Source organism: Ixodes scapularis, unplaced genomic scaffold (genome assembly GCF_016920785.2).
Source record: "Ixodes scapularis isolate PalLabHiFi unplaced genomic scaffold, ASM1692078v2 PGA_scaffold5__190_contigs__length_132052651, whole genome shotgun sequence".
NCBI lineage: Eukaryota > Metazoa > Arthropoda > Arachnida > Ixodida > Ixodidae > Ixodes > Ixodes scapularis.
The window spans coordinates 32,044,704-32,055,739 of NW_024609880.1; positions in this window are offsets into that span (position 1 = coordinate 32,044,704).

The window sequence follows — 11,036 nt, forward strand, 5'->3', positions numbered from 1 at the left end:
AATTTAGGACAGAATATGAGGCGGACAATCGCGTCAGGTGATGCGAATAGACAGCGCCAGCTGGTGCGACATTTCGATGATATCGCCGAGTGCATGGCCGAGAGGGAACGTTACTCCGTTCTTGTAGAATATTCATGTTTACTCTTACCCCAATTGTTCGACGCCCGAAAATTCTAGGAGGAATGTTGGAGATGCCGAGTGTAAAAGATAACAAGGCCAACATGGTCTTGCCGTGTCAGCCTCGCCCTAGCTATATGCTCGAAAAGTTTAGGCCGAATATTCGAGGTACCGAGCGTACTAAATAAGAAGTCCGGCATGACCTTTCTGAGTCACAGACTCTCGTGCCAGACAGCTGTCACGCCGACACCTCGACGCTCGTTCTGTATTTTGTTTCTGGCACAAGTTCACTGATTAAACCTTTCTTTTTAGTTTTACGTTCGCCAATCCTCTGCCATCCGCGAAAACTCCGGTGGAGGTGTGGGGCAACTTTATATGACTCTTCGTCGTACGCCCCCGAGGAGCCCTGTACCAGATGGACTTCAAGCCCCGGAGAACTTCCTTTTGTGGAGCCATGCGAAACCCGAGCAAGCTGCTGTACTCAAGACCAGCGGTTGGAATGGGGTCCATTGGTAAAAGAGTTGAGGAAGAAGTCACCGAACCTTGAGATGCTTTCCCAGGGCCAGCCAACAGACACCACTTCTGATGCACCTGCGACGCCGACGCCCTTCCACGGCGAAGCTTACGAAGACGTCGACGACTGGATACAGCAGTACAAACGGGTGACAGGGCATAACCAATGGACACAAAAGCAGAGACTCCAGAACATTTACTTCTCACTGTATCTTGTTCGAAAACCACGATGCGTCAATGACCTCCTGGGAAACGTGCAAAGAGCAGCTGCGTCATGCCTTTGCAAGCCAGCAGCGTCGAAAACGTTCCGCAACTACTTCATACAAGAATTCAAGCAGAGTATGAAAGCGTTGTCGCCTTCGTTGAAGACGTCGTCCGACTACTCAACCGCGCCGATCCCCAACCGCAGGAGGCGAAGAAGCTTAACATCCTCATACGAGGAGTAAAGAAACGTATCCTCGGGGGCCTCGTGCAAAACCCGCCGGCTCCCGTCGAGGCATTCGTGACGGAGGTCAGAATCATTGAGCGGGCTATCCAAGCGCGAGAAAATAACTACCAGCTATTGCCCAACGTCGCTGCCCCCGCGTTGGCTAGCATCGATTCCGGCACTGACCTCCTTCCGGGAATTTCAGAAATTATCCGCAGCGTCAACAGGGAGGAGCTCAGGAAATTGCTTCTTGCTGCCGATTGCCCGGCTTCTCTCTTCATTCCCGAAATATTACAAAAAGAAGTCCAGCGAGTCGTTCAACGGGATCATATCAACCCAGTAACAGCACTTGAGGAAGCTCCGCGGTAACGTGCGCCGCGAATTCTACAGGGTGAAACAAGGAGACGGCAGGCTCTTTAAATCGACCGGAAAATTCGGTTTCTTAACCTATCGCGCTACGACTTTGTGCAGCGTTGCCCACAGATGGTGCATTTTTTTTTTGTAAAATTTTCAAAGAACGAACTTACCAGAGGAAAAAGTAAAGAACGAAAAAGTCTTAGCTCCCATGGAAACGCAGCGAAGCCACCGGTCTGCAAACAACACAGCGCTGTTTCACACGGGAGGCAAGAGGTGGCGCAAGCGGTCACGACGCCAACTGCCGTCAACGAACGAGCAGACGACTCCGAGAGCCGGCGTAATTAGCAGACAAGAAACTGCAGTTCCTTGTTGTTACCGTGCCTGTTTTTGTTTCTGCAACTGTCGCCGCCTGCGGAACGCGCGCCGCTTTTGAGTCGAAAAGATTGTCTGCTAAAGACGCTGGCTCGTGGCGCCGTATGCTCGTTCGTTGGCGGCGTTCGTCGCGCCATCTCTTGTCTCCCGTGCGAAACGGCGCGGTGTCTTTGAAGACCGCTGGCGTCGCTGCGTTTCCATAGGAGCTAAGCCTTTTTCTTTCTTTACTTTTTGCTCGGGTAAGTTCGCTCTTTGCAAATTTTACAAAAACAATGCACCATCTGCTGGCACCGCTGCACAAAGTCGTAGCGCGATAGGTTAAGAAACCGAATTTTCCGGTCGATTTAAAGAGCCTGCCGTCTCCTTGTTTCACCCTGTAGTACTCGGTGCCGCCTCCAGGGAACACCCCGACACTAGAGTACGTCGGACGCCAACACGACCGGGCCCAGTACATCCGCCCGGAACCACCTACGTCGAGGAAGACCGACGTGTAGCGAACGGCCGACCTTCGCCCGCTGTGCGGAAACGGTGGCGACGCAAACTTCATAGACTGCGGTTGCCCCTGCCCGACACTAGGGCTGCGCGGCATCCACCGAAAGGACTCCTGCCACGCTACGGTGAGCGAACGCGGGAGATCAACGAGCACCTTCGACGACCTGAGACTCCCCCGCCTACACCTCGCTGCAGGCCCGGTCGCCGTCACCCCAACGTCCAACTTCGCCGACGCAAAAACCTCGTCGTCAGAAACCCGCCCCTCGTCTCTCGTCGCAGAAACTGAGCACGGCAACCCCCGGAGGTGGAGTTGCTCAAAAACAACAACGCAAATACCATTCACGAACGTCGAAGGGCACCCACTCTAACGACGCCAGGCATCGAAACGACGCGTCTGGTGAGGTGTCGAACAACCTCAACGTCATCATCGACGGTCACGACACATCGGAACTCTTGGGCACCGGCGCGGACTGCTCCTCGGAGCGAACCGTTTGACACTGCAAAAACCTGTCCTGGCTCCGGAGGAAGCCGGAACGACGCGAGCCGCAGTTTTAATCACTGCCAACTACGTGAACCTGCCGCCTGAATCAAGTATTTGCGTACTTCAGACGACCCCGCAGCTTACTATGTACCGTCATTTGGTTTTGCTTTGTGTTATTTTCTTTTAAGTTGCACCGGGACGACGCGCCTTCTTAAAAGGGGAGGGGGGGGGGGGGGCAGTGCTGCGTGCGTGCACAAGAGAGAACGTTACGCTGGACGCTTGAACATTCTAGGCCGAATGTTCGAGATACCGAGAGTACTAGATAAGAGTCCGACATGACCTTGACGAGTAAGGGACTCTCGCGCTAACAAGCTGTCACGCCGAAATATCGACGCGCCGCAGCTTTTTCGACGCTCGTTCATTCTTTTATTTTCGGCACAAGTTCTCCGACTAAGCCTTTCATCTTGGTTTTACTTCTGCCTATCCTTTTCCATACGCGACAATGTAGCGTCGTCAATGATTGGAAATTCTCGTGTTGTTGCATCGCGCGGTGTTTCGCGTAAACCACAACCGATCACGCACAGAGCAGCTACAGTCGATGACAGGTTAAGAGTAAAGTGGAAGCTCGCACCCCCTTTCCAATTTTCCCACCTCAGTCGACTTTAGCAGAACGAACGATGGAGAAGAGGTGACCTCCTCTCCGGCGTTCGCTCTGCTAATGTGGAAAAAGATAGGAGGAGCGTCTACTACATTTAACCTGTTACCGACGATAGCACCAAACACGTTCTCGGGGACGCGCTGCACAAATTTGTGGCTCGCGCAAGCGTGTCAGTTCTTCTCTCGGTATCGTTCTCTTCTACAGGCTGCTTCATGTTCACACACAGCATGTTTTTGACTTTGAATGTGCTCTATCCTTACATTCAAGGTCAGAACGTCGGCGCCTACACATCAACGACGTTCTCTCACGACCGTGTTTACGCCGCCGAGCAGCCGCTGCTAGCTCCGACGTATGCTTCGAGCGCCCGATTCTTGTGAGCCAAAGCTTAAAGCACCGATGAAACGGGTCACCGAGGGCGAGAAAGAGCAGGCGGTGAGGGGCGCGATCACCTGACCGCTAGCGCAATCGCGACTGGCAGAACGCTCTTTGTCTCAACCGCGACTATTATCAGCAAAAGGGCGAGGATATCACCGCTTTACTCACCCCAAATAGTTTACTAGGGGGAATGCATCCTACTCCGCTCAATTGCTTTAGACAGACCGCCTACAGCGCCGAATCCAGCCCTGACGGAGGGGAGGTTTGCGTCAGTCCACGCGCATGTGCACGTGGATGTTCGCGGCGGCCGCGGCGGTGTCGTCTACAATTTTACCTAAAGCCCCTCCATGTTTCAAAATTAGCGCAAGGTGAGTCGGTGCACGAGGCACGCGCAACGCGCAGCCCTTAATTGGTAAGATCATGGTTGCACAGCGCAGCAAAGTATTTGTGCGCAGCACTGAGCTACAGATTTTAGACGCCATGTTCTTCCTAGAAGTGGCGCGCGGCACGTGTCTCGAGCATTTCCACAACAATGAATTTGGTTATGTAGAACAATTATCATCAATATCATAATTTACCGCCCGATAGCTGAGATCTCCCCGACGATAGATGGCTCTCGTCAGCCCAGAAAACCTATCCGCGCCGAGGCTGTTGTATTTGAGAGGAGTGGAATGTATTCCCCCTAGCTAAGTATTTGCTCACACATTCCCGGCGGCAAAGCCACCTGCGATAAGCGCGCGCACGCTCCGTTAGTTTTCGTCAACACGACACTCGCCAATTGCACTCGCCCAGTAGAAACACGGTACAGCTGACGCTCTATGAAGAATATATGGAAAAATATAAGTGTCCGCCGATTCAACTCGGAGATTGCAAGGTGGGAACGGACAAGCCACTTTTGATTTCGGCCAATTCGCGACAACGCAGCGCTGCGTGGGGCGATCTCACCGTTGCGGCTGTCGATAACTTGCGCAAATTTTTTTTAGCGAAGGCAGAACTAGACCTCTTTTGCAGTCACGTCAAGTGCAGTACAAGCTGGTTAACTTGCCTGTCTCTGGAGCCTTGTCCGTTGCTGGTCGGCGTCGGTCTCCGCGGCCCAGTCTGGCTGCAGCTTGCGTAGAAGGAAGGCTTGCAGAGCCACGGAGAGGCCCAGGAGAAACAGCAGTACCGAGAGCAGGCTGGCCACGGACACCAGGACGTTGGCGCTCCTAGGAAGGCGTCGGCGTGTCCGGGTGTCGGCCCACAGTTGGTTCGAAGCCTGCACCCAGGCGTCCGATGGTTCGGAGGGGGCAGAACCATCGGGAGGCCGCCGAGGTGAGTCGTAGAAATCCGGGTCCTCGGAGCTGTTAGCCGCCACAAACTCCGGATCCGTGGCAAGCGGGGGCTGATGATGCGGTTTAGGTTCTCTCAGGTCGATTTCTTCGTAAGATGGTTCCAAAGGTCGCATCAGTTCGTTCGCATGTCAAAGAACAATCCTTGCAAGCACTCGTCGTCTTTTTCTATGAATAGGCCCTCCAGATTTCTCGTGGTATCTTATTCACGCGGTCGGGGCTTCCTCTTTTTCACCATTATTGGTAATTTCTAGGGATGTCGCGAACCACCCAAGGTTCGAGTTCGAAACATTTCGACATTTTCGAACCAAACTAAGCTTCGAAATCGAACGATTTCGATATTTTCGTACCGACCGAGGTTCGAATTAAAAAAATCCGCAACTTTCGAAAACCGTGGAGTTTCGAATTCCAAAAGTTCAAAGCTTTCATGGTTTCTAAAAGTTCGGGTTCGAATATTTCGATACCTGTTTTTAATTGAGGTTCGAGAAATTAAAAAATTTCGAACTTTCCTAACTTGATAGTCAAGACGTTCGAAAAATTTAAATTTATTGGGACCTGAAGTTTGAAAAATTTCGAAGATCTAGAATTTTTTTAAACCTGCAGTTTTTAAAATACGAAGATTCCGGAATTCTTTAGTTCTAAAATTTGAAAATTCAAACGCTTCGAATTTTTATAGACATATTGTTAGAAAACATTCAAGATTTCAAATTTCTTTGAAGTTCAAGTTTTCAAAGTTCGAAGTCCGGTTTTTATGTTCCTCTAGTTTCAGTTTCGTTTCCACGTCTCACTGGTTTTCACGAAATCAGGTTTAGAAAAGTTCGGGTGTGATATTTAGACTCCGCGAAGTTGGTCAGGCAATTAAATGAGACGGCGTGTGGGTCTCCCAATTGTGCTAGAATATTTGAAGTGCTGAGTGACGTGTGACCATAGTTCAGTAATTGTGACCGCCAGTCCGGGGGGGGGGGGGGGGGGGGCGTTTTTAAAGTGCATCATGCACTAGGGATCACAAGAACGCACTGTTTTACGATACTCATCCAATTGGAAACGGCCAGGGGAGGGCAGGAGGTTGAGGATCAGAAAAACCTTGAAGCGATCTGGCCAGAGTGTCAAACCGAAATTTTTATCGGTTTGGTTCGGGTTCAGGTTCGGGTTCACGGCTATCGGTTCCATTTCGGTTCAGTTCCGGGGAGCTAGAAATAACGGCTCAAAGCGGTTCTAACCGGTTGGAACCGATTTGAACCGCTAAATTGAGAATATATTTTCCGGGTTGTTCTGACAATAGACGCTATTTACGCCGTGAAACAATTAATTATATAGATTCTTCTATCGTCTGTGCAATTCACTTTTGTTGCCAGGTACTAAAGATATGAAATTCAGTTATTTAATTTCGACGTGACAGTTAAAGAAAATTTACATTAATCTACATAACGTCGTGTTCATACGACTCAACATCCCTTTGTTTACCAGTCACATATATTTACCTGAATCAGAATGTTTAACTACAACAGTAAAGAGTTCAGCTTGTTGGTACATAACTGTAGATAGATCAGCTTGAAATTTAGAACTATACTGTACTTTCTTCGTATTTAAGTAAAATTCTAAAGTTGAAACTGATCTATTTATATGGTATAAAATGTTGTTGCGAAGTGTGATAGATCGCATAAAATACCTGTGTTTGGTACAACTTTGTGTCACAGTATTAAAAGTTAAATCGTGATTGTGTTCTCAAACTCAAGAATTATTACAGCACATAAAATTATGATGGTCGGCCCTTTATTTAGGATGGTCGGCCCTTTATTTATGTTGTAAAATTTTCAATTATAATTATTAAATGATTAAATATATTTTTATAATGATCAATAAATTTTACTTTATAAAGTTAACATAACCGCTTGAGACCGACACGGGAGGACAATACTCGAAACTACGTGAACTGTTGAGTCTGCGTAAATATGTTTTTTGTTCGCTGATTGGCAGCGTCAAACACCGGGTTGAAGGGTATGCCAAAAAGGACTCTGTGCTCACATGATAGATCGGAAGGCAAATACAAGAAATGTGCGAAAAGAGGGAGATAATTAATGGTATCTTTCAAAACAATCTCTTACAGAACGCCTTACTGCAAAAAGAGATGCATAAAAATGCATGCAATGAACTTCCTAATTCTACATAAATAGCGTGAAGAACAGACAAAGATTCTTAAAATCCTAATAGAAATTACATTTCATCAACTTGCATGAACACGAAACTTCGCAAAATACTTTTTCGGGAGGCTAATGTAATATTCGGTTTTACCTGCACTTGTTTTAAGCCCTCACTTTACAACACTACGCTTAAATATTCATGTGCTCTAACAATTCTCTAGGCTGCTGAATATAATCGCGGGACTGCTATAAATACTGCACAAATATATAATTAGGAGATCTATTGCTAGTGTTGCAAACATCGCATTTCACCAAAAAGATGAACTGTTTAACATGGAATCCACATGAAGTCATCACACCATACGGTGGGGGTCATTTTGATTTCTTCTTGCTGAGAAAATCATCAAATTCAATGGTGCAAAATCCACGCTGCTGGAGGTTCGCGCTCAGTAAAAGCCAAGTATTTAAAGGGCACGTAATATTATTCTTAGTGCATCGTCGTGGGGAACGGCGTGAGCGTCTGGCACAACAAAAACGCGCTTTTTGGCAAGAGTGTTTTTGCAAGCAAACTAGTGTCCGGGGCCATGCTTTTTGGTGTGCGCCGAAGATGCGGGGAAGAGGAACCTTTACAACACAGTATGTTTTTGACTCTAATCCCCCCCCCCCCCCCCCATCTCTTTCTTTTTTTGCTCCTCCAGAGAACATTTTGTATTCCTGTGAATTGCCTCCTCCGTTTGGGTGCTTAAATTTGACAATTATATTGTCACTTGTTGAGAGTAACCCTTGATTGCTTTTATTTTGCACCCGATGAAGTTTAAAAGGGTCATAAAACGATATTGGGTTGGAATGTTTATGACTTTTCAGAGGCGTACTTTACCTAGTCTGTCCCGAGTATGCTCGCACAGACCCCCAATGGTTCAGAAGCTTCTTTGTCGCGGTGAAATTGAGAGGCTAAAATTAGAATATTTTTTTAAGACTTGCCTGCGCAAAGATTAATGACGTAATTATGGGAACAAAACCATCCGCCTGACGACAGTCGAGCGCGGCTCATGAATTGGACACGAGAACTGCGTGAGCACTTGACATCGGCTCGTAACAATCAATGCCTCGGCGGGCACTTGGGTAGTGTCTCGTATCCAATCACTGCGGTCATGAGAATAGCCGAACTGTAACAATTTCCACTTCGTACTTGACCTGTCACCGACCATAGAGCGACTGCCAACGTTCGACTGTCCCTCCGAGGCCACTAGGATCTGGTTTGCTTCTTTAAGTATCCCTCTTGTACAGACATTTAGTACTATGTAAAGTCACATTAATAAGTCACCTTCACTCATTCCAATACTTCTATTGTCGGGGACATCTTTCTGAGGCAGTTCAGCACCAACGAAACAATGTGTGGGTGCCTCAATGATATAAAATTGGTCGTGCAACATTTTTAGTGCTTTCAGTAAATACTCTAAAGAAGTAACCCCTGACGTTTATAGTTTGCGAAAGGATCTATTAGTTTTCCCTTCTGCGCATCAGCAGATGCAGAAAAAATGAAGGAAAGATGAAGCTGTCGATCCCCTCCTCAACTCGCCATTTGAACAAGCGGTTACGTGACCTGACACAAATTATATAGTGTCAGTGTTCATCACAGTCATGCGCTAGGGTTTGGAAACCAAAAGCTTGGGCTGAGCTTGAGATATTGTTAGAGTTGGGCTATTATCATATTTAATTGAACATGAGCCGTTACCCAAATGTTTGGCGATGCTGATTGCCATGAGCCCGAGCACTGGACTCAGGGTTATGAAAATCGCTTACGTAAGGGTGTCACGTGACTCTCGGTGCGAAATCATGATGTCATGTTATGCCACACTGTCGACAAGGTTAATACATCTAGTGACTCCTTCAAATTAAATCGACTTGACGCAGTGAGTCACGTGACATCACGGGGTCACGTGACACTACTTGACACCATGTATTGACACCATGACGACACGTGACAACGTGACACATGGTTAATCATAGTGCCAAGACAAAAGTGCCGCAAAAACCCACAATTTAACATATATTGCGAATCTGTATATGACGATTTGATCAATAAATAGAAATACAGCTGCCCAATTTTTAATTCCCATATATTCATTTTGTAATTCTAACAAAAGAGAAGAAAAAATGCCTTGAACCATTTTGAACCGGTTGCCGTTATATATTTTTTTCGGCTCGGTTCCGGTTCAGTTCCAAAATGGCGGCGAAGATTTCAGTTCGGCTCCAGTTCAGTTCCAAGATGGCGGCGAAGATTTCGGTTTGGTTCAGTTCCGGTTCGGCTAAAAATAACGTTTCGGTTCCGGATTTCGGTTCGGTTCGGTTCCGGTTCGACATCCTGGATCTGGCAGCTACCTCCCCACCCCCTTGCACGCTGGTAGTAATCTGATCGAACGCCGCCCGAGTGACGCTGGCATATAGTAAGCTTAGTGTGTAATTGTTGTGGAAGTTATTTTCCGGGACGGAGGAAACGCCGAGCAAAAGGCACAGAAGCTGACACAACTCGAGGTCGAGAAGCGTTCTACCATACCAGTGGCGTCAGAAGAGGAAAAACGGGGAAGAAGGAGAGGGGGCACTCCAGTCTCACCCCCCCCCCCCCTTCCCCCTCTCAGATATTTCGAACTGCTAAAGAAAACAGTATGCGGATAGAGGGCGTGGTCGCGCTTATTTTAATCTTAAATTATTTATGCATATGTATTGCTATTGTCGCTCTTCACTGCATAAAAGATCGCGTAGATGGTCATTGTAGGAAAATCGTTGTCAGAAGGCACTACTTGTCACATGCTTAGTGGTTCGGAAGCTCAAAGCTATATGTCTTTTCGACCTCAATAACTGCGCCATTGCTTTAAAAAAAAGAAGAAAAAAGCGTAACAATTAATGCGGGGATAAAAAGCTGGAGAAAAAAAACACTATCAAGAACCCGCCGGAAGTGCTGTATTCTTGCATATTCAGAGGCTCAGAACCTCGAAACAAGTTTCGACTATCAAAATTTGTACAGGCTAAAAGAAACACGCTCCAAAAACGTAAAAAAAAAAGATTAAAAAATGTTTTTTTTTATGACGTTGAACTTGAACAATATTAGAAATCTTCCGCATTGAGTTCATTTATTCTTTAACGTGAAAAAGCAAGAAATACATTATTTTGTAGTCCGCAGATGGCAATGATATGTACCGTCTGTGGCGTTAATTTAAAGGCGATACCTCAAACAACTTAGACAAAAAGAAATGACTAAGTTTAGGGCACAATTGCCCGTAGATACATGTTTGGACATTTCTTCGAAACTCATCTTGAATAACGATAATCATATCTTTAGACGACACTTACGCATATCATAGATCATTCTCAAAAAGTTTAACATCTCTATCATAAAGAGCTTCGGCTATAGCGCGCTTCAAATATGGCACAAACGACAACCGTCAGAAACCCGTCGTCCTTCCTCGCTCCTTCGGGAATATATTTCTTTAAAACTTAGGATGCCAGAACGTTGAAATCAACGGCATTATTTTTCGCAAGGAATGCGGCACCGAATGTAAAAATTCGAAACAACGAAATTACGAATGTACCTCACTGCTTGAATTTAAATGAAACCGTCCGCCGGTCTTTCGAAGTTCGACGAACTTTTAACTTTTACTCTAACAGTTCGAAGTTCATCGACTTTTGAGTTTTCAGGAATCGAAAGTTCGGAAATTTTCGAATTACCTGTATAAATAAGTTCGAAAGTTCGAAAATTATCAAAATCCTTAGCGTA